We start from the raw sequence: 21,372 nt of genomic DNA, 5'->3' as shown, positions 1-21,372 counted from the left end.
GCTCAAGCAAACATTGAGACACATTTTAGTAAGAATCTTAGCTGGCTTGAGCTTCCGGTAGACAAATTGGTTTTTAAAAAAATATTGTTGTGATCAACAGTGAAAAATGACAAATGCCCTGATGTTTTTCCCCAGAGGTTTCTCAAACGAGACCATAAAACTAACATCACAACTTGTCGACAGCAAAGTGAGGACAATTTATCCTAACCTGATAGATTCTTACTAATTGTAATAGATTACAATTTCTTATTAAGTTCAGTCATGTGCTAATTATTAATTGCAATGATAATCTGATAAAGAATTTAGCAACCTGCATTACATTATACATGATGTCCTGATTAAATGTTTCCTTCAGAAATTTTATTAGAAAAAAGTTTGGATTTTTTTTGGGGGGGGAAACAAAAAATTTCCTTTTTCTTGTAAGAGAGAGCCTTATTGGGCAATCCACGAACAGTGGGAATGGAGTCTACACAGCGTCTCCTGTTCACGGGGTCTGGGAAGAGCCGCTCTGGTTAGGTCGGGAGCATCAGCCTCTCAGACTGCCAGCCTCCCTGACCGCACACCCTCCCCCCTCCAGCCCAGCCCTCACAGCTGAAGGTCCTCAGGGCAAACTTTCAGCTTAAATTTCCCGGCTTTCTGTCAGTTTGTGTCAAAACCATAGCCACCTACCCCCGCTGACTGTGGTGGCTTTGTTTGTTCTTCCCCTCCATTTGCTACTTGTTAGCCTCCGTGTACTGTGTCGGCACACTTACAGTAGGCAGAGTGCTGATGACAGATGGTGGGGGGCTGGGAACTGGGCTGCCATGGCCCTGTGCCAAGGGACAGGCCTCGCTGCCGGAACGCGCAGCCCAGAAGCTTCTCCTTGAAGCCTTGTCCGTTTGGTTGGTTCTGTGGGCGTGTTTGTGTGTGCTTGTGCACACGTGGCGTGTTTTGTTGTGGTGGTGGTGGTGGTTGTGGCTGTTTTTGTTGTTGTTTGGGCCAATGACAACAGAGGCCTCGCTGGCTGGCTGCGGCTTTTCACTCTTGGCAGTTTCCAGACTCCCAGGCAGGAAATTCTCCCAACGATTGCAGCTGTGAATTGGCCCATTTTTTTGGAAAGAGGATAAAGAAAAGAGTTTAGTGGGTCTTGTGCTTTTCTCACACAAGCAAGGATGTGTTGAATACAAACAGGGAGGGATGTGTGGGGGAGGGGAAGGGGTAGGTGGGAAAGGGAGAGAAAGAACGCTCCCTTGGAGCATACACAGCGTGGCCCCGTGGCTCCGTGGAGCCAGATGTGGGGCTGCCCCAGAGGTGAGACGGCCCTAGGTCTTGATGGGGTTTCAGCAGTTTGACCCCTTTGACAGCAAGAGACACGCACTTCCATTCATTCCTTCAACAAATATTTGAGAGCTTGTTCTGTGACTGGTGGCTTACTGGCAGGTGAGGACACCAGGAAGCAAAGCAGACAAGGTCTATACCTCATGGAAACAACGATCAGATGAGACGGGAGTAAGCAAACACCTCCCAATCATACACCCTCGTCGGTGTTTTCTATGCATCTTAATAGGCTACTGTGGTAGAGAATGATGACGATGATGATGATTATTTATAACTTTTAATGAGTATGTCTGTGCCAAGCACTGTTCCAAAGGCATTGCTCATCTAATCTTCAGAATAATTCTGTGAGGTAAATGCTATGAAAATGAACATTTGGGGATGGTCAGGAAAGGCCTCTCTAAGGAGGTGAGATTTGGGTTGAAATATGAAGGATGTAAAGGAGTCAGTTATTTAAAGTCAGGGGGAAGGAACAATAAGTACAAAGATCCTGAGGTAGGGAAGCGCTTAAGTGTATTCAAGTTGCTAGGAAAGACGTGTGGGACAGGGTGTAGAAATAAAAGGGTGTAGGACTGGGGAGAATGATGTGGGATAAAATTGGAGAAGTAGGCAGGGAACCTTGTGAGGACTATGTCCTGGTAAGGGATACGAGCATGGAAAGCCATCGTTGGATTTAGATCTGGGAAGACACACCTTGGAATTCCACTTTTGAAAGATTTCCCCATCTGCTGGGGAGATGACTCAGACCAGGGTGGAAACAGCATTACAGAAGGCTATTACTGGCCAGAAATGATGGTGACATGAATTAGGATGGTAACTGTGAACATGGGGCAGTGGAAGGGTTAGGTGTCCGTGTCAGAGGTGGACACAAGAAATGCCAATCAACCTGAGCCAATAAGGTGGCGAGGCAAAGTAGTCATGGCCGGCACCCTGGTTTCTGGTTCAATCACTGGATGGTGGCGAATAGTGTCATTCACTGAGATGGAAAGGACTGATGACCTAGAGCAAGGGGTCAGTGTCCAGAGAGGAAATCTGAGGCCTGGGATGAAGAGGAAAAACCTTCCATGGAGGGGAAAAAGAACCACCATGTCACAAGAAAATATATATATTTTTTACATTTGCAAGGTGTTGTTTTATACTTTAGCTTCTGTCTCTTGTCTTATTTGATCTACACTGTAATAGTGAGATATAATTATGATTGTCTCAATCTTAGAGATGGAGAGAATGAGATCTATAGGAGGGAACTGAGTTTTCATGGTCACACAGCTATCATACTAGTTACTGTTCATATTAAGTGAAAGTTTACTTTGTACTGTTCCGTACACTTTAAAGTATTTTTTTTAATGTTTATTTATTTTGAGAAAGAGAGAGAGAGACAGAGTGCAAGCAGGGGAGGGGCAGAGAGAGAGAGAGGGAGACACAGAATCCGAAGCGGGGTCTGGGCTCTGAGCTGTCAGCACAGAGCCCGATGTGGGGCTCGAACCCACAAACCATGAGATCATGACCTGAGCTGAAGTTGGAAGCTTAACCGACGGAGCCACCCAGGTGCCCCAATACTCCATACACTCTATATATGCTGAGTCTTCATGATCATATAAAGTAGATATTACTCTAAGCCCATTTTTCAGGGGGAAAACTGAGGCACAGAAAGTTTGAATAATCTGTTTGAGGTTGTACAGCTGCATACTTATTACTGTAAGTTACAAAGCTGGGCTTCAAATCCAGCTCCCTCTTTGTGTTCTTAACCACTGTGCTATACTAAGCATGATTGAATTGGGACTCTGAATCTAATGACCTCTTGACTATTCTAAAATGCCTCCTCAGTGCTACTTCTGATGAGTACTCTTTTCCTCCAAAGGATGTATGTATCAGGGTCACTTTCAGCATTGCTTTAGTTTAAGGGCATAGCTAGATGTCGATCCCTCAAATATTTTCCTCCAAAGTCTATATAGCATCATGATGTGGCATCTGAAAAGAGGCTATACCTTGTAGTGACATAACTTTCAACCAAAATTTAAAAAAGAACCTATAAAATAATTTGGTTAATATTTAGCTATTTATTGGAAAATATTTTTCTGTTCTGAGAGTTAATACATACACCGTGAATGTGACTTATTTCCTTTAAAATTTTTTTTAATGTTTATTATTTATTTTTGAGAGAGAGAGAGAGAGGGAGAGAGAGAATGAGCAGGGAAGAGGCAGAGAGAGAGGAAGACACAGAATCTGAAGCAAGCTCCAGGCTCTGAGCCGTCAGTACAGAGCCTGACTTGGGGCTGGAACCCATGACCCTTGAGATCATGACCTGATCTGAGGTCAGACGCTTAACCAACTGAGCCACCCAGGAGCCCTGTGACTTCTTATTTTCTCAGAAGTCCTAAAGCTGAGTAGGAAGGCAGGCATATAAGCATTCTATCTGCTTCATTTTCATATCTCTTAAAAGATGATCTATGCACATAACAAAGAGGAAAGAATTAGGCCACAAACAATCTGCCCGTATACCCCAATGAGGTCCCGTAGGTTATCATCTTGGCAGAATCTTAAATATACTTCACATCACCTTTCTTCATTGCGGGAAAGATAGGAGAGAGACTATTTCAACTTTATTTGTTCATATGTATTCAATCAAGCTTTCCAACTGCCAGTGAGAGAGAGATAGAGGATGGGCATGCATTCTGGCAGAGCACTGCCTTCCAGAAAGTGGCTCTGTTCCTGAGTAGGGTTGAAACAACCACAGGCAATTCTGTCTTGCTGTTGTTTCACTGAGTAACCATGGGGCTGCCAGGTTCTAATCCTGAAATGCTCTAAATTGGTATCTTGTACCCAGATGATGGGGAATAGCTGTCTCACCAGGTTGATTCTGAAGATGAAGTGAGATAATTTCTCCATTCTGGCTACCAGCCAATCAGGTAGCAAGGATAAGAGAGGCAAAATTTCTCAAAAGGAGCACTACACAACATTGGTTTATGTTTTACCCAAAAAGTACTCCTCAGGTCTGGAAAATGTTGCATCTATTCCTGCTAAGCACTGGCATATCAAGAGCTCTGATAAGTCCTACTGTAAAGTACATTCAAGATGCTACCAAGATGATCACCTACAGGACCTCATCAGGTATACGAGTAATTCTTTCATCTTTGTTATGTACATAGATCATCTTTTAAGAGATAGGAAAATGAAGCCGATAGAATGTTTATTTGCCTGCCTTCCTACTCAGCCCTAGGACTTTGAAGAATACAAGAAGTCACATTCCATGGTATAAATGTTAACTCTAATTTAGAACAAAAAAACATTTTGCTGAACATAGAATTTCCAAAGCTATCTATTGCCATCAGTGCTTATGATCAGTTATGTGATTAATGATGCATTCGGATAATCCCTTAGCCCATTCAAGGTATGTTGAGACTAAATCCTCCTTAAACAAAGCCCTAAGAGAAAAAATAGTGTATGGAGTAAGGTGTTTCTAGTGAGATGACCTGGGACTCAAGTAGTGGCTTGAGAAATTCTATTAGAATTTCTATAGTCTACTAGAAATTCTATAATTTTGGGCTAGCATACTTAAATGTCTCCCTTCATCCGCAAAATGGGAAAATGAATATTTCCTTAAAATATGGTTGTGATTTGTCTACTCAGTGTATTCATTCATTTAACAAATACTTATGAATATCTCCCCTGTGCCAAGTATTGTGCTATGGACCAAGGATTCAGGAATTAGCCACCTGTATTTGTCAGGGTTCTCTAGAGAAACAGAACCAGTAGGAAATATATCTACATATATATACATAGATATGATATATAAACATAAAAACAAACATACAAACAAATAAGATTTATTATAAGGAATTGTGTCATTCAATTATGGAAGCTGAGAAGTCCCATGACCTGTCATCTGCAAGCTAAAGATGCAGGAAAGCCAGGAGTGTAATTCAGTCTAAGTTCAACGACTTGGGAAGCGGGAGCACTCAGGGCAGGAAAAGATCAGTGTCTCAGTGTCTCAGATCAGGCAGTCAGGCTGGAAGGGCCAAATTCTTCCTTCCTCTCTCTTGTTGTATTTAGGCCCTCCATGGATTGGATGATGCCCATGCACATTAGGGAGGGCAAATTGCTTTAATGAGTCCACTGATTCAAATGCTAGTTTCATCTAGAAACACCTTCACAGACACATCAAAAAATAATATTTAGCCAGATATCTGGGCACTTCATTATCCAGTCAAGTTTAACATATAAAATTAACCATGATACCAGCTTACTTGGAATTTAGTTATTTACTCATGAGAAGTCCCCCAACCAATATTTTGTACTTATACTATTTGGAGCATCAGTGACTTGTCCTATTTTTTGGTATCATATAGCAAGAAAGATTCACCAGCAAGGGTGGTCTGTCCCAGACCAAGCCAGATGTTTTTCAGAACCTTCAAGCAGAAAGGAATGTCCCTCAAAGGAATGTTACCCAAAGATGAGTAACAGAATGTGCCAAAGTGAAGGCAAGCTATTTGTCAAGGTTTCTCCTACAAGAGGTTTAAAAACATTCTCTGACTTCTACCCTTTGTATTGTTTGTTCTTTATTTATTTTTCTTTTTTTTAATTTAAATTCAAGTAAATTAACATACAGTATAGTCTGGCTTCAGGAGTAGAACCCAGTGATTCATCTTTTACATAGGACACCCAGTGCTCATCCCAAAAAGTGCCTTCCTTAACCCATCACCCATTTAACCCTCCCCCCACAACCCTCAATTTGTTCTCCATATTTAAGAGTCTCTTAGGGTTTGCCTCCCTCTCTGTTTTTATCTTATTTTTCCTTCCTTTCCCCTATGTTCATCTGTTGAGTTTCTCAAATTCCACATATGAGTGAAATCATGTATCTATCTTTCTCTGATTTATTTCACTTAGTATAATGCCCTATAGTTCCATCCACGTTGTTGCAAATGGTGAAGTTTCATTGTTTGTTTTTTTAAAAAAAACTTTTAACATTTATTTATTTTTGAGAGAGACAGAGCATGAGTGGGGGAGGGGCAGAGAGAGAGGGAGACACAGAATCTGAAGCAGGCTCCAGGCTCTGAGCTGTCAGAGCCCATCGTGGGGCTTGAACCCATGAGCAGTGAGATCATGACCTGAGCCAAAATTGGCCGCTTATCTGACTGAGCCACCCAGGCGCCCCTCATTGTTTGTTTTTTAAATTTAAATCGTGGAGTTTTCGATCTTTGTCCTTTCATTTGAGAAATTTATTTTTACTCAACACAAGAAGATTTTCCTTTGGAGATGAATACATTGCTAAAGGGAAAAGGGGAAGAAGAAGAAGGGAGAAGATGGTTGGTTCACTTGTGACCTAATACTGTTACTACTGGTTCCTGGATGGAGAAGATGTTTGATTCTCTCACCTCCTCTTTCTTTCCTCCTTCCCTCCTGGCCTTGAAAAGGAACCCTGCATGTTAAGCGAGGCCACCCTTGTGGAAAGCACTAAATTAACCATACGATCAATATAAGACCTGGGGAGTTAGACGGAGGGCATATGGGTCATCTTGCTTTTGCCTATGGGACACTGATTCCTCACTCACATAACTAAGAAGCTGGTCCAGTAAGTTCATCAACACTCATAACAGTGCCTTGCCCAGAGATTCTGGCTCATAGATCTATGGCAACTTGTAATACTAGCAACTGGGATGGATGCAAGACTTAAAACCAAAACCAAAACCAAAACCGAAACCTATTTCATCCATGTGATTACTCAGAGAACAGGAAGATTAAAAGGGTGGACATATCTAGGAATTAGGTGTGAACGGAAGAACTAGCAACCTTTTAGCCTTTTATTGTATGTTCCTTCAAAATAGGGTTTCTCAAATTCAGCATGACTGACATCTGGTCATAGTTCTTTGTGTGGGTGCTGTCCTGTGGACCACAGAATGTTTAGCAGTATCCCTGTCTTCTACCCGCTAGATGCCAGTAGCAACTGTTTCTGAACATTGTCAAATATCCCCATGGGATAGGGTAAAAATTATCCCCCATTAAGAACCTCTGCTCTAAAAGCAAGAACTCTTAAAATTTTTGTGGCAATGGACCTGGTTGGCAATCTGGAGAAGATGATACACTTTTTGTTAGATTAATGTTCTTAAAAGTATAAATAAAATGCATAGAATAAGAATGGAAAACATTTATATTAAAGTTATATCAAATACTAAAAAAGCAAATTTGTGATATGGTAATTTACGTATTTCTTTATTAACATACTAAATAAAAATATCTAAAAGTGGACCCAAATAACTACCTTACTTTTGAAGTAATGGTGAACTCATACGATATTTTGGGAAGCCTGTAACAACTGTTATGTGACATGAAGACGTCTGTGATTTTATAAATTTTATTTTTTTAATTTTTTGGAAGTTTATTTATTTTGAGAGACACAGTGTGTGTGTGTGTGTGGGGGGGGGGGGTGCAGAGAGAGGGAGAGAGAGAATCCCAAGCAGCCTCTGCAGCATCAGTGCAGAGCCCAACACGGGGCCTGAACCCACGAAACCATGAGATCATGACCTGAGCCAAAACCAAGAGTCAGATGCTTAACCGACTGAGCCACCCAGGCACCCCAAGTCATCTTTGATTTTAATTGTGACAAAATTCTAAGACTACTATGGTTTGTTCCCTACATTTATATTTAAAGGTAATGTTAAATTTCAGCTCAAGATTGAGAGAAACTAAGATGTAACTTTTTCTCATCCATGTTCACAGGGCCCCTAAATTCATGGGTATTGAATACAGAACTCCCTTTTCCAAGGCATGAAGGAAAGAAGCTGCATAAGCTCAAGTATTTTTATGATATCTAATTAATAGCCCAAATCCCAAACAGAGGGCCTGAAATGAAGGGAAGCTCTGGCAGCTGGGCAATTATGAGCAAACCATAAGTGCAGAGACCGTCTTTAAATCCAAGAAAGCATCAATTTTATAGGCATAACCTGAGCCTGTATTCCACAAATGCAGAACTCAAAGGTAGCAGGAGGAGGATTATAAAATGATTGGGCTGAAACCAAAGAAGGCATTCTGGTGTGGCCGAGGGGCCCAGAAGAACTGCCGGGCTCTGGGAGAATGGTAGAAACAGCGGTACTGCTGGGAACTGGCTCAGCCGACAGCTTGCATACCTGAGCAAGTCGCCTGTTTTGGGCTTCAGGGCCTTATCTAGGAAGTGATGGGCTCACCTTGGACCAGTGTTGATTAAATCTATGCTGCTCAACGACATAGTATAAAACTTTCACCTACGTAAAACTCACAGAGGCTAACAAAATCCACAGAACCAAGTGTTTTAACGGTGAAGACATTGGGATGGGAAGAGAGTTTAAGTCCAGTTGTTCAGTTCTATAGGTAGTTAACAGAAGAGTCATGTGCGCTTGTTGGGGCCAGGAACTGGGTTTATTTTGTTTTTTCAGGAGTCTTAGCAAATGTCAGGAATATAATAGGTACCCAACAAATATTTGTTGGATGAACGAACAAATAAATGCATCCATAAACCACCAACTTCCATTGTTAGTGTTGTGTCATTTACCTCTTAACATTATATTCTTCAGACAGGCATGTGGAGAGACATTTTTATCCAATTTTCTTGCTTATTGTGTAATTCTAGTACACTTAGTCATACATATCACTCACACACACACACACACACACACACACACACGGGTCTGCTGGCTCCTGTGGGATAGAGGAGTCAAGTCCAAGGGCATCTTCTAGAAGGTCCCTCAGAGCCTTAACCAGGTTTCTACTGACAGCAGGAAGCTCCTGCAGGATTTATTGTCATGTGATATTAAAACCCTACTGTAGTAAAGCTTCTGGTAAACTGATTGGGCTTGTGAGCATGCAGTAATGAGAAGGATAGCAGAGAAACTGCATAATGACAATGGTGGAGGGCAAAAGTGGCTGAGCTAAAAGAGGAAATTTTAGGCTGGTTTTCATTTGAAGATTTTCTTTTGAAACGTAGTTTCTTCTCAGTACAAGGAAGCCCTAATCAGCTCTGGAGCAAAGTGAGCCTCTTCTCTCTTGTTTTGAAGAAAATAAATGGGCTTGATCATGGGCACAGAGCTCCACAGTTGCTGCTGTGGGTGAGGCATACATAAATTGCAGACTAAAGGACTCTAATGCAGAAATTGGTGGGTTTGAGTTCTCGGTATGTGAGGGTGGTCAAGACACTGTACTATCATGAACTGAAATTATTTCCTCTGCAAAATATGGTTGTTAAACTAGTATTAGGATTGCAACTCAAAAGGCCCACAGACAGGGATGTAAATGGGTGAAGCATAAGACAAAAGGGAATAGTGGAGACTGTGGCAAAGTACAGGGTATATGTCCATTTGAAAGTGGTACTGCTACTCACTTTTAATCCGTTATCACCACACTAGAATGTGCATCTATAGTTGCCAGATATTCGAGACTTTTTACAAATCTGAAATTTGAGCGTTTTTTTAAAGAAGTTCATTTCGGGGGGAGGGGCAGAGAGATCTGTGGGGGTGACCACGAGATCTCTAAAGGCTTGCAGTAGTAACAATTCAAGGAATACAAATAAATGTGCTTATTGTCTGTGAAATAATTCTTTAAATTCACTTAGAAATTGTGTGTGTGTGTGTGTGTGTGTGTGTGTGTGTGTGTGTGTGCGTGCGTGTGTGTGTGTGTGTGTGTGTGTCTACACAGGGGGGCAAGGACACAGGAGTTTGTGCTCTGGAGGGCAGGCTCCAGGTACTCCACCAGCTTCTCCAGTGTGCCTGCCTTCATGGTCACCACCCTGCAAGTCTCATGCAAGTTCAGGGCCAACTTATTTTCATGGCTGGTCCCAGGTGCCCAGACACCTGGTAGACACAAGGTCCCAGACCCTGTCCTCTCCAATCTTCCCTGGAGATGGCCTTGCCAGCCAATCCTGGGAACCTCGGGACCCCGGCTTATCAGCCAGCATCTCCCCCTCCCCGCCCCCCAGATGCTATCCACCTGGGCATGTTGCTAGGAGACCTAACTTCACTTTTTATAGTTCTTCATAGTTTGCAGGTCATTTTAATGATTTTATCAGTCTCATGAAAATCCTGTGTGCTGCTGTTACCCTGTTTTACAGAAGAGGAATCTTAAACTCAGGAATGTTAAGTGACTTGTCCATTGTCAGAGCAAGAAAGTGGTAGAACGTAGATTCATTTTGGTATTGGACTCCCGGCACTTCTGCAAACATACAGCCTTGTCTTATAATACAAGACGTTAGTAACCCCACTTAGCACCTCTGGAGGTCAAACAAAGGAAATATTATTCTAAACGTTGATATGTGGAAACGTTGATATTCTAAGCGTTGATATTCCAACACTGTCCTTGGAATGAGGAAGTGTTATGAGATGATTACTCTTTAAGAAAGAACATCTGAATCTCCATTCTGGTACCAGGTTGAATATTGGGTCAATGTTTCTTCTAAAGCTTCTTCTAAAGTGATTCCTCCATCACTCCAAAGTAGAAATAGGAGTGGAAAAAGAAGCCTTATATTCTGGTTATGATTCAACTGCTAACTGGCTGTGTGACTTTAGACAAAAATTCCTATGTCCTCTCCATGAACTCTCAGTTCCTTATCTGTAAAATAGGAACCATGATATGGAAGCCAGCTTTAGTACCCCATTCCATTCCATGAAACATCACCAACATATCCTTTAGAGATCACAGGAAACTAGGAGAAGCAGACCTCTAACATGCAGTAACTATAGCAATTAGTATGTGCTACTAATCAGAGATGCATGGAGAGTGATACATAAAGGCGATACAGAGCAAGACATTCTGGATACTTAGTACTTATAAATAGTTCCTATTAGTGGTAATGAGTAAACTTTACATAGAAGCTGACTTCATTTCTGTTATTATCCACGCTTAGCACAGAGCCTGACATGGGGTTTGATCCCAACGACCCTTGGATCATGATCCAAGCCAAAACCACGAGTTGGATTCTCAACCAAATGAGCCACCCAGGTGTCTCAATTTTTATTATCTTTTTTTTTTTTTTAACTGACTGAACCACCCAGGTGCCACATAGCTCATTTCCTTTTAGTGCTGAATAATATTCCACCGTCTGGGTGGACCACAGTTTATTATCCATTTGCCTGCTAAAGGACATCTTGGTTGTTTTCAGGTTTTGGTAATCATGAATAAAGCTGTTGTTACAAATATTTGTGCAAACTTTGTGTGGATGTAAGTTTTCTTCTTTTTCTTTTTTCTTTTTAATAGAATTTATTGTCAGGTTAGCTGACATACAGTGTATACAGTGTGCTCTTGGTTTCAAGGGTAGATTCCCATGATTCATTGCTTATATACAACACCCAGTGCTCATCCCAACAAGTGCCCTCCTCAGTGCCCATCACCCACTTTCCCCTCTCCCCCACCCTCCATCAACCCTTAGTTTGTTCTCTGTATTTAAAGGTCTCCTATGGTTTGGCTTCCTCTCTGTTTGAAATTATTTTTCCCCTTCCCTTCCCCCATGGTCTTCTGTTAAGTTTCTTAAGTTCCACATATGAGTGAAAACATATGATAACTGTCTTTCTCTGACTGACTTATTTCACTTCACATAATACCCTCCAATTCTAACCACGTTGTTGGAAATGGCGGATTTCATTCTTTCTCATTGACAAGTAGTATTCCATAGTGTATATAAACCACATCTTCTTTATCCTTCATCAGTTGATGGACATTTGGGCTCTTTCCATAATTTGGCTACTGTTGAAAGTGTTGCTATAAACATTGGGGGTACATATGCCCTGTGAATCAGCACTCCTGTATCCTTTGGGTAAATTCCTTGTAGTGCTATTGCTGGGTCATAGGGTAGTTCTACTTTTAATTTTTTGAGGAACCTCCACACTGTTTTCCAGAGCGGCTGCACCAGTTTGCATTCCCACCAACAGAGCAAGAGGGTTCCCGTTTCTCCACATCCTAGCTTTCAGAAAGGATTAAAAATTGTAACTATAAAAGGACCTAACAATAGAAGGGAGTCTCCCTCTTAGCCTGACCCCAAATTCTACCTTCCAAAAGGTAACTTAGATTGTGTGTTATATGGCTTCTCAGCATTTTGTAGATATACAGAAGTATATATGAATGTGGTCTATATATTTCTATTTTTGTCTGTATCTGTTTATATATTCCCCGCTTTTCACAAATAGGAGCATACTATATACATCCTTCTTTAATTTCTTTTCTTAGTTAAAAATTTAGCTTAAAAATGTCCATATCGCTACATACAGATCTCATTCTTTATAGTAGCTGTGTAGTATTCCACCATTGCATCTTTTATGTACCTTTTCTGGTCAGTTCCACCTACTACAAAAAATTACCATAGATTTGGTGGCTTAAACAACATTTATTTCCTACAGAAGCTGGAAAGTTCCACATCAGGATGCCAGCAAAGTTGGGTTCTTAGTGAAGGTATTCTTTCTCATTTATCGAGGGCTGTCTCCTCGTTGTATCCTCACATGGCAGAAAGCAGAGAGGGAGAGGAAGCAAGGTCTCCCATGTTTATTCTTCTAAGGGCACTGATCTCACTCATCAGTTAGTATTTCAACCTAACCTCCAGTGTAGGAGGAATTTGGGAGGACACAAACATTCAGTCCATAACATTTATTTACTAAATATACATTCAGTATATGCCCATTATTTTGCTATTTCAAAATGTTTTAATATACATCCTTGTATATATCTCTGAATAAAAGTTCAATATAAATTTCTACCGTTGTTTCATTACATGTTTTGAATACTGATATTGCCCTTTGAAGAGGCTGTGTCCTTAATACTTTAAGGAATATTTCAAGAAAGTACCTACACATTTTTATCCTGTATTTTAAACTTTGATTTTTGTCCACTGAGAGGTTTTTATCTGTACTGTTTTTATCTGCACTTACTTGCTTTTATTTATTTATTTTTTTAATTTTTTTTTTTAACGTTTATTTATTTTTGAGACAGAGAGAGACAGAGCATGAACAGGGGAGGGGCAGAGAGAGAGGGAGACACAGAATCTGAAACAGGCTCCAGGCTCTGAGCCATCAGCCCAGAGCCCGACGTGGGGCTCGAACTCACAGACTGCGAGATCGTGACCTGAGCTGAAGTCGGACGCTTCACCGACTGAGCCACCCAGGCACCCCTGCACTTACTTGCTTTTAATAAAGTTTAACATAAAATCCTGACAAGACATATGTATATCCTGTGAAGAAGCCTGCTCATGATCTTTATCCATTTTTCTATTGGGTTGTTAATTTTCTTTCTTATTGAATTATAAGAGATCTTTATATATTAATGAAACCAGACTACTTATGTCATATGTGCAACAATTTTGTTTGCAGTTTGTTATTTGTCATAATATCTTCCAGATACATCTTCTTAAAGGTCTGTTTTTCAATGCTTTAAAAATCAAGATGGTTCTTCAAGAGTATTCTGATTATGTGGCTGATGCTTCTGAAAGTTGGGTTTGTACAACTTCACCAAGAAGCTTCTGCTTGTCATCATAAGGGGATGGTGTAATACTTCTTGAACAGGACCTGGTTTATGCCACTGTGAGTCATTCAAGTTACTGGAAAAGCTGACTGACCAGTGGACATTACTGGCACATTTCCCATAATTCTCCAAGGAATTAAGGGCATTCAATTTTTCCCTCTGTAACCAGTCATTGTCCTGATTGACTTCAAGGCTTTGTCTCTGTGAGAAAAAAAATAAAGAAAATTCCAAAGCAAAAAAGTTTTCCCAAGTTATTTTGAGTTCATAAAATATAATAGTTATCAACTGAAATAGGAATTTAGAAAAATGATCCAGACTTATTGGAAAACTCAATACCTTCAGCCATCATTATTTGGTTTATAAGCCACATGGTGAAGTGCTTAAAGCATCCCAGCCAAAGAGAGGACTTCCATTAATCAGGAAGAGACATTGACAGAAGAACTTGACTTTAGCCTGAACAAGTAGAGACGAAGGTCATATGTAGTCACCAAGGTAAGAGGGGTACCATGTTTTCATTCTGATCCAAATTTGATAAGATAGGACACAAAAACAAACCCTTCTGCACAGACATTGAGAATGGACTGTTCATTCAAAAACCACCTGTCACTGAGCTGTCAGATTCACCACCTGAAACAGCATTAGGGATAGAAGGTTAAAAGATCTCCTTTCTTCCAAATTCACAACCACTACCAAAATAATATGCACTCATCCCCCAGGCTCTTAGCCAATTGACCAAAGACGATGCTTAATTCAAGGGTAAGGTGGTAGTGCATACATCGGTCTATATGAAGCATTCGCCTCTGGTTGCTTATTACTCCTAGTTGTCTGTATTTGTATACAATGGAAATAAAATGTAGTGAGTTGTAGAGTTCTTGGCTTTCTGGATTAACCAGAGATCAAAATTCTTTACTAAGGGAGGTAGAGTGACCACTGCACCTAATTGCCCAGGACTGTCCACGTTTTAGTAATGAAAGTCCAGTGTTCTGGGAAACCCCCCAGTCACAGTTCAAACTAGGACAATTAATCACTCTCAGTCTTGGTCTTGTCCAGCTGATTCTTTCTCTAATCATGTTATTCTATAGAGAAATTAAGTTAGATAAAATGGACTTAAGTTGAAGAGGCAATTCGGTAACACAAAAATAGGATCACAGCTTTTGGATTTGGAGTGAGAAATGCTGGAACCTCATGCACAAGACCACACGCTTGGGTAGAGAAAAAATTTTTTGAGGTCACTTCTTCTATGATTCCCTGATTCTATAACACCCCTCCTATCATCTTAGAAAGGTTAGATTAGCCCTAAGTAAAATAATCCTTATTGCCGTTTATTGAATGATTACTGTGTACTAGGCACTGTGGTAAACTCTTTAATATTATTCTGCTGATAGCCTTAGGAAATAGATATTATTAGATATAATTTATAGGTGAGAAGACAGGCCTAAATAGGTTATGTCCTGCCCAAAGTTATGCAGGCAGCAGATGGTGAAGACAGGATTTGAATTCAGGTCTGTGTGGCTACAAGGCCTATGCTCACATACTCCCATCTCCCATTATCCACAAATAGTTGTGAGCAATCATTTCTGCTTTTTCCCTGTTATAAGGTTATTGGCACTGCCTATAATATGATCCCTAAAGACCAGAGAAATAGTAACCCTAACAACATGCATTTGCATAACATATTTTACATTTCAAAACACTTTTATTTTCTACTATCATCATCCCAAAGATGCTGGGAAGTAGCTAATGTTGATCCTTTCTCTATTTATAAGGGCTAGGAAAGAGAAGTGTGGATGAGCAAGGTCAACTGTTGATGGACACACAGGTGATGTGAGTGGCAAAACTGGACTCGTATCTATAACTCCTGACCCTAATTCCTTCTTAATACCAAGTCTATTCAGTAGAGTTCTGTGGCTTTCTTGGCTGGTATCAAAAACCTTCCAGACTGCTGTGGGAATTGGCCCAATGCTGTTTCCCCTACTTGTCTGTCTCCCCCACTAGACTATAAGCTCGGAGAAGGCAGGTCCACGTGTCTGTCTTATTCATTTCTTCCCAAAACTTGACACAGAGAATCCTATTCATTTCTGTATTCCCAAAACATGACACAGAGATTCTTAATAAATATTTGATAAAAATGAATATCCTTTGCAAACCTTTCTCCTAATTCAGATGGTGGTCACCATTCCCCATTACCACGCCATGTTTTCTTGCCACCACACCTAATTTCACACTGTTTCCTCTGCCTAGAATCTGTGTTTCCTCCCCTTATTCCCCTATGGTCAAAGACTAAAGGTTCTTCAAGGTATGACTGAAATGCCACCTCCACCAGGCAGTTCTCCCTGGCCTCTCAGTAGTGAATGTTCTTTCCTTAATACCCAGGGTCCACCCCTAACACACCTCTCTTTTGTTGCACCTACCTGTGTGTCCCTTTTATTATAGTGATTTGCAACTTGCATAAGTCAAAAGGGAGTAGCAGGGACTGCACCATTCTTTATGTTGCACAGCCCTTGAATTGTGAGTCCACAGCTTGGACTCTAGGACCTTTACCAAGCCCAGGAGCTTCTGAAAACAACCCAGAATCTCTGCATCCTGGCACATCTGCCCACACTTCAGAAAGAGTGCCACAATAGTCTCTGTAGGCTGCTCTGGTTATAAGGAGTGAGATGGGGATTGGTTGGTCCAAGTGTGATGCCTCCATTTGGAGTCAGAAGAGGGGGATTTGAGATCCATCAGGAGAGGGTTTGTTGTTCTTTGTTAATGAGATAGCATTACTACAAAACTTGTGTTTACCCTGCCCATATCTATTTGTGGGGTCAACTTGATGGGATCATCCCTTAGTGAGAGTAAAAAAAATTTTTTAGTGTTTATTTTTGAGAGAAAGAGAGACAGAGTGTGAGCAGGGGTGGGGCAGAGAGAGAGGGAGACACAGAATCTGAAGCAGGCTCCAGGCTCCAAGCTGTCAGCATACAGCCCGACATGTGGCTCAGGCCCACAGACTATGAGATGGTGACCAGAGCCAAAGTTGGGTGCTTAACCGACTGAGCCACCCAGGTGCCCCTCTTAGTGAGATTTTAAAGGAGTGTTTGTTATTATTTTGTCCAAGTGATGGATTGAGGGAAATATGTTAAAAGCTATGGATCCAAGATTGGGCCTTTGAGATTTTCCTCTTTGTTATTGTTACTTCAAAATTCAAATAAAAATCCACAAAATTATTTTCTCCAACTCAAAAATGTAGACATCAAGAAAATCCCTGGATAACTGAACAACCCTGAGGTTGTGGCCATTTGGGCCCGGTGTTTGCTTTCAGCACAACACTATTTGACCTCACGTTTTTATTTTAGATTTTCTGCCATAAATTCTACCTGATATTTAAGATAGGGCTCCTTGGCATGCCAGTCACTAGATAAACCAGAACATTTTACTAATTTATATACTTAGGCAAAATAGAAATAATTTGCTACTTTAATGCATTTTATTATAGTGACGATTTAGTGTGGTGGGTTTTCTTATCACAAGGTATAGGTAGCTAGCTATGTTGTTTGAATAAAATATGTTGGTTTTCACTTAAAAAACAACAAAACAAAACAGAGCAAAACCAGAGCAACCTCCACTTCCCCACAAAACCCGAACACCAGTAACTCTCAGCAAGCCTGTTACATTTTCTTCTCTCATAACCTTCCCAGTAGTTCACCCTAATGAGCTGTGGGCCAGAAACAGGTTAGCCAAGTAGCACCCCCTGCATGGTGGCTGGATTCCTAGCAGATGGCGAAGGAAAGTGTCTAAGTCAGTTTGGGCTGCTATAAAAAAGTATCATAGACTGGGTAGCTTATAGATAACAGGAAACTATTTCTCACAGTTCTGCAGGCTGGAAGTCCAAGGTGGGTACAGCATGGTCAGGTTCTGGTAAAGGCCCCCTTCCAAGTTGCAGACTTCTCATAGGTCCTCATATGGGAGAAAGAGGGCTAGAAAAGTCCCTGGGGTCCCTTGATTAAGGGCACTAATCCCATTCATGAGAACTCCACCCTCATGACCTAATACCATCACATTAGGGGTTAAGATTTCAACATATGAATTTTGGAGGCGACACAGACATTCAGTCCATTGCAGAGGGGAATTCATATTGGGAGCTGGCAAGGTGTACCAGCTGTGGCAGAGGGTAAAAATGATTTTGCATAATCAAGTGTGAGGAGGCTTCCTACCCGGCCCGTTGATTTAACATGCACACAGCTGTAGGAAGGCTGGCTCTCGGTAAAAAGAATGAGGAGGGAGAACATCTCAAGTACTCTCCGAAGATCTTCCTGGGAGATTTGAGTTTATGCCTCTTGTATATTGGCATAATTGGTATAATATGTTGTATATTAATAGCATCCCCTTTGCTCTCAAAGGTGTCATGGTGAGGACAGTAAGTTATATGTTCACCCTTGACTGGAGGCAGCCCCTTTCAGACGTTTCCTTTTTCCCATTGCAAATCATCTCATTTAATTAGTGCATAGGTTTAGTTTCACTTAAGGTAAGATCATATTCCTTATGAACACAGGTATAAAACATTGGCAATTTATATGCTGCGTTGATTTTTTTCAAAAGTCATTATTTTAATAATGAAGATATAAAGCATTAAAAAATATTAGAACTACACCAAAATTATAAGCTTTTGCACAGCAAAGGAAACGATCGACAAAATATAAAGGCAACCTAATGGATAGAAGATAGTTACAAATGATATATCCAATAAGAAGTTATCCAAAATATATGAATAAATATATAAATATATATATATTTTGAATATAATATATATAAATATATATAAATAAATATCTATAAAATTTTGAATATCCAAAATATATAAAGAACTTATACAACTCAACCCTGACAACACAAATAATATAATTAAAAAATGGGCAGAGGACCTGAATAGACTTTTTTCCAAAGAACACATATAGACAGCCAATAGGCACATGAAAAGATGCTCAATGTCATCAATCATGAGGCAAATTCAAGTAAAAACCACAATGGGGTATCACCTCACATCTGTCAGAATGGCTAGAATCAAAAAGACAAGAAATAACAAGTGTTGGCAAGGATGTGGAGTTAAAAGGAACCCTCATGCAAGGTTGGTGAGAATGTATATTGATGCAGCCACTGTGGAAAACAGTACAGAGGTTCCTCAAAAAATTAAAAGTAGATACTTTTATGGCCCAGTAATTCCACTGCTGGGTATTTACCCAAAGAAAACAAAAACATAAATTAAAAAAGACATATGCATCACTATGTTTACTGTACCATTATTAACCCAAATGTCCATTGATAGATGAATGAACAAAGAAGATGCAGAAGTTGCAGCACACACACACACACACACACACACACACACACACACACGCAGATTCAATGGCAGTGGGCAGGAGGGTGGAAGGAACAGAGAGTCAGTGGTTGTAGCCAAGGTGAATGTCATCTGAAGGCCAAGATAACCCACAAGTTCTCAGTGATGCTGCAAAGCACAGGTTCCCTGTTTGATTTATATTCTATTGTATCTTCAGCTAATTAAAGTTCTTATGATAATTTGGATAGGAGAGAGCTTATTCTGCATTTCAGATATTTCTTGGCTTTCTAGAAAAGGATAATTCATCATTCATAATGTCCCATGAACCTCTCCTTAGGTGAATCACATAAAAATCACACTGACAGGTGTGATTTTGAGAATTTGTATAGCATTTTACTTCCCACATGCCCTACGCCTCTTATTTCTCAGCAATTCTACCAGGATATATTTTATACATGAGTGAACTACATTCTCAGAGGGGAATTAGTAGCTTAGAAAGAGCACATAGCTAGTAAATGGGGGCAGGACTGGACCCTGGAGCCCACTCTGCTGGCTCTCAGCCATCACCCCATCAGCTACAATATACAGAAGGCAGGAATGAATGGATGCAAGGACATATAACTCTTTGGTATTGGGTGTTGATCTCCCATATTCACTGAATGCATCACTGATGTGTAGATTCATCACTGGTCTCCCTGAACTCACTTATCTCTTTCCAACAAGTTAACACATTAGTCACTATTATGTCACCTCCTTCGATCCCTCCCCCTCCCAGCTAGAAATAGTTGAATATATTCACATTGCGATTGGTATAAGGGCCAAAGGCTTTAGTGCAGCCTCATAAGACCTGTCTGGTGGCACCCAGACCACCCCTCCACTACCCCCCGTACCACTGGCTCCATGATCTCAGCACTCCAGCCTTCTGCTCCCTTTCAGTTTCTTTGACAGGTCATGCTGTCACCTGCCTCAGAACTTCTACCCTAAAATTCCCTCTTCTTGGAGGGGTCTCAAATCTCATTAAGATTTGCCCATCGCTCAGATCTCAACCTGAACACTCCTCCTTCAGGAAACTTCCATGAGCCACTCAGAGCAGTCCAGGTCTCAATAAATCCTACAACTTAGGATTTATCCAATAGGATATCCTATTGGATAGGATAATCCTATCCAATAGGATAGGATTTATATCAATAAATCCTATAACTTTGCTTCACAACACTCACCACCTTGTAATTTTACCTTTATTGGTATAATTATTTGATTGATATCTATCTTTGTTAGACTAGAAGCTCCATGAGAATGAGGTATTGCTTTATTTTCCACTTTGCTTTTTCCCCAGCAGTTAGTAGGTGACAGGTAGTAGGTGCTCAGCAAATAATTCTTGAATGAAAGAAAACTCCTTTGCTATCTAATGGCCACAGGTGACTTTTTAAACTTAAATAAATTAACTAAAATTAGAAATTCATTTCCTCAGTCACACTAGGGACATTTCATGTACTGGATAGCCACATGTGGCTGTTCCTGTATTGGGACAGTGCAGTTACAGAACGTTTTCATAATCACAGAAAGCTTGTAATGAATAATGTGTCCTCAGATGTTTACAGAACCAATAAATAAAATGTACTTGCTTCTTGTTCATGTCCAATATGGGCAATGCTTAGATTTTTCTTTAAAAACATCTCAAGAGATGCTGTCCAGTTTGGCCTGAGGGCCCCTGGGAAGTTTGTTCTGTGAACAAAAGAAATCTGCAGATGAACCAGCAGAGAATTACAGATGGGTTTTTCACTTGCTCATTTTCACTTAGTAGATAGTTAACCAGTGCCTACTGTGTACTTCAGTGACTATACTTAAAGGAACAATCATCCCAAATTTTCCATTTTTTCTCTTTAGAGAGGCAACAGAGCTTGATAAAGGAGAATATAGACTTTGAAATCAGGAAGACCTGTGTTCAGATGTCAACACTGGCGCTCACTGGAGTGTATGAGTTGCTCTGGGACAAGGAACTGAACTTTCCTGAGCTTCAAATTCTTCCTATGACAAATGTGGGCAGAAGCAGCACCTACCTGATTGGGTTGTTGTGAAGAATAAATGAGATAAACTGACATATTGTTATTAATAGTAATTTTAATGATTCTTTCTGTTTTATTCTTGTTTAGGATTGGCATTAGCACTCTGCATTTTGTGTGTCTTTCCTCTCTAAGTTCTGATAAAATATACTGATATTTTCTCTTCCAAAATAAATCAAGTTGCCTGCTTCCTATATTCCTATTAAGTTCCAGTTC

At 40.5% G+C, this 21,372-nt stretch overlaps 1 long non-coding RNA gene across 1 annotated transcript in view; it reads right to left on the bottom strand.

Moving 5' to 3' along the window:
* Nucleotides 1–393: 393 nt before the first annotated feature.
* Nucleotides 394–21,372, bottom strand: part of LOC109270025 (uncharacterized) — a 282,742-nt gene continuing 261,763 nt past the window's right edge. The window contains exon 3 of the long non-coding RNA XR_002081388.2: nt 394–1,071. This is a non-coding gene — a long non-coding RNA (uncharacterized LOC109270025). The remainder of the gene's footprint in view (nt 1,072–21,372) is intronic.

Source organism: Panthera pardus, unplaced genomic scaffold (assembly GCF_024362965.1).
Source record: "Panthera pardus isolate Hobbes unplaced genomic scaffold, ASM2436296v1 HiC_scaffold_20, whole genome shotgun sequence".
Classification (NCBI taxonomy): Eukaryota; Metazoa; Chordata; class Mammalia; order Carnivora; family Felidae; genus Panthera; species Panthera pardus.
Note: the sequence above shows the minus strand (reverse complement) of the source record. Positions and strands in the feature narration are given on the sequence as shown.